This window comes from Myotis davidii, unplaced genomic scaffold (assembly GCF_000327345.1).
Source record: "Myotis davidii unplaced genomic scaffold, ASM32734v1 scaffold2226, whole genome shotgun sequence".
Lineage (NCBI taxonomy): Eukaryota > Metazoa > Chordata > Mammalia > Chiroptera > Vespertilionidae > Myotis > Myotis davidii.
The window spans coordinates 91,584-95,370 of record NW_006296852.1 but is presented as its reverse complement, the minus strand read 5'-3'; positions in this window follow the sequence as shown (position 1 = coordinate 95,370).

Here is a 3,787-nt window from a genome sequence, read left to right as displayed (position 1 = left end):
ATCTGGCAAAACTATCATTCAGAATTGAAGGTCAGATAAAGAGCTTCACAGATAAGGAAAAGCTAAAGGGGTTCATCACCACTAAACTAGTATTATATGAAATGCTGAAAGGTATCCTTTAAGAAGAGGAAGAAGAAAAAGATAAAGATACAAATTATGAACAACAAATACACATCTATCAACAAGTGAATCTGAAAATCAAGTGAATAATCTGATGAACAGAATGAACTGCCCACACTCCTCTTTGGTTCAGAGAGGTGAACCACTACATCATAATATATGAAATTATAATAGAATCAGGGGCATAGAAAGGGAGTGCACTGGCTATTCTTGGTGGGGGGAGGGGTGAGGGGGATGCAGGAAGAGACTGGACAAAAATCGTGCACCTATGGATGAGGACAGTGGCTGTGGAGGGAGGTAGGAGGGTGGAGTGGGAACTGGGTGGAGTGGAGTTATGGGGGGGAAAAAAGAGGAACAAATGTAATAATCTGAACAATAAAGATTTAATTAATTAAAAAAACCCATAGAATCAATTTTTCCAGGAAAGAGTTTTTAAGTAATTTAGATTTTCAAAGTTCACATGATAATCTGGGTTCCAGGACACAAAATAGAAAACAAAAACATATACTGCATTAAAAAAACCAAAAACAAATTAAGAACAACAAATACACATCCATCAGCAAGTGAATCTAAAAATCAAGTGAATAAATAATCTGATGATCAGAATAAACTGGTGATTATAATAGAATCAGGGGCATAGAAAGGGAATGGACTGACTATTCTCTGGGAGAAAAGGGTGTGGGGGATGCTAGTTAAAGTTACTAAAATGCATTGCATTTAAGAGAAAGAGACTGGACAAAAATCGTGCACCTATGAATGAGAGTGTGGTGGGGGATGAGGGTGGAGGGTGGGAGGGGAACCGGGTGGAGGGGAGCTATGGGGGGAAAAAAGAAGAACAGCTGTAATAATCTGAACAATAAAGATTTAATTAAAAAAAAAGAAATGAAAACATACAAATGGCCAATAAGCACACGAAAAGAGACTCTATATCACTAATCAGTAGAAAAATGTAAATGAAAACCACGGTGAGATACCACTTCTCATTCATCAGAATGGCTGTTATTTTTTTTTTTCAATGAAACATAACAAGTGTTGCTGAAGAGGTGGAGAATTTTGGAACATTGCTGGTCAGAGTGTAAAACAGTGCAGCCAACTATAAAAAACAATTTAGCAGTTCCTCAAAAAGCTAAGCATAGAATTGCCATATGATCCAGCAATTCTACTTCTAGGTATACTAGGAGACCCAAAAGAAATGAAAGGAGGGCCCTAGCTGGTTTGGCTCAGTGTATAGAGCATCAGCCTGTGGACTGAAGGGTCCCAGGTTTGAGTCCGGTAAAAGGCACATTCCTGGGTTGCAGGCTTGATCCCCAGTAGGGAGCGTGGAGGAGGCAGCCAATCAATGATTCTCACTCATCATTGATGTTTCTATCTCTCTCTCCCTCACCCTTCCTCTCTCTGAAATTATATATATTACATTTTTTTAAGAAAAGAAATGAAAGAAGGGATTCCTACAGATACTTGTACACCAGTGTTCACTGCAGTAGTATTCAAAATAGCTAGAAGGTGGAAACACCCAAGTGTTTTTCAAGAGGGGAATAGATAAACTGTGCTGTATTTATGCAATGGAATGTTATTCCAATTTAAAAAAGAGTAAGAATCTGAAATGTGCTACAACATGGATGAACCTAGAAAACATTATATTAAAGTGAAATAAGCTAGATACAAAAGGACAAATATTGTCTGGTTTCACTTATACAGAATAGAATAGGCAAATTCTCATAGAGACAGAAAGTAGAATAGAGGTTACCAGAGGCTGGGGGCAGAAGGGAAATTATGAGCTATTATCTAATAGGTTTCTGTTTGGAAAGATTAAAAAGTACTGGAAATAAATAGTGCTGATGAAATGGACTTAATGTCACTTAGTTGTACATTTAAAAATTGTCAAACTAAAAAATAATAAAATAAAATAAAAATTGTCGAACTGGTAAATTTTGTTATGTATATATGTTTTTATTGATTTTAGAGAGGAAGGGAGAGGGGAAAAGTGATAGAAACATCAATGATGAGAGAGAATCATTGATTGGCTGCCTCCTGCATACCTCCTACTGGGGATTGAGCCACAACCCAGGCATGTGCCCTTGACTGTAATAGAACCTGGGACCCTTCAGTCCTCAGGCCAATGCTCTATCCTCTGAGCTAAACCAGCCAGGGATGTTATATATATTTTACCAAAATAAAAAAAAATTAAAGGCTGACCTCAGCATGTGCTGGCAAGGATGTGGAACGACTAGAACTCTTATACACTGTTAATGGGAACGTAAAATAATACAACCACTTTGGAAAATAGTTTGACAATATTTTAAAAAGTTAAACATATATTTACCATGTGACCTAGTCATTCCACTCATAGGTATTTTCCAAGAGAAATGAAAACATTTGTCCATAAGAAGACTTGTATAGAAATGTTCATAGCAGCTTTATCTGTAATCGCTTAAACTGGAAGCAACCCAAATGACTACCCACAGGGGAATGGATAAATTAATTGTAGTAGATCCATACCATGAAGTACTACTCAGCAATGGAAAGAATAAGCAATTGATACATGCAACAGCATGGATGAATCTCAAACAATTATGCTCAGTGAAAGATGATAGACAAAAATGAGTAAAAGTACTATAAAATTTCCATTATTTAAAATTCTAGAAAATGCAAATGAATCAACAGCCACAGAAGACAGATCAGTGGTTTCCTGGAATGTAGGTGAAGGAGCTGGAGTGAGGAATTATAAAGGGACATGAGGAAACTTTTGGGAATGAAGGACATGTTCATTATCTTAGCTGTGGTGATGGTTTTGTTGGGTGTGTACAAACATCATAATTAGTCAAACTGTATGCTTCAAATATGTGCCATATATTGTATATCAATTATTCTTCAATAATGCTGTTTAAAAAATAAGGAGAGAGTAGTCAGAGAGACCAAGAGGGAATTAGGGCACTAATCTATTGATTTTTATTGAGTCACTACTATGTTCTATGCATTTCATACATCATCTCTGATCCTTACAACAAACAGATGAGTAAATATTTGTTATCCCTATTTTACAGATGAGTAATCTGTGGTTCAGAGAGGTGAAGCCACTTGCTCAAGGGCACATAGAGACAGGTTCAAATTGTGCTCTTTCCATTTTGCCTCACTGTCTCCCAACTATGTGAGAAATGGAGGATTAGACTATGCTGGTTCATTGATTGCTGACAATAAGTTGATCGGGGAATATGAGGCATGAAGGGCTATTCCTTAGATAGGGTGTGAGGAGCTTGGACTGCCATGGTATGACTTACAACCATGAACCATTACCTTCTCTCTGGTAACCCGGGATAAGATACTGGGGATGTATGTCTCAGTCCTCTACTCACCATAGATTCCACCTCCAATGCCCACACTTACAGAAATAGAACTATGTCCTATATGATTTCATTTATCATGTGCTAAAGCAGTTCTTACAAAACAACAGTGAAAGAAAATATCATTCAAATCAGTTAGCCATTTAAGGAAAAATTGTGCCAGGCCAGCTCAGCCAAGGGTTGGCCGAGCCTGGGGGGAGCGGCAAAGGATGTAGAAAAGACAGACGAAGAGAATAAGCTGGTCTAGGTGGACCTCCTGTGCCTGGCTGAGGACACAGAGAGAGATCCAGAGAGCAAGCTGAGCCTTTATTTTATAGCCAGAGGTC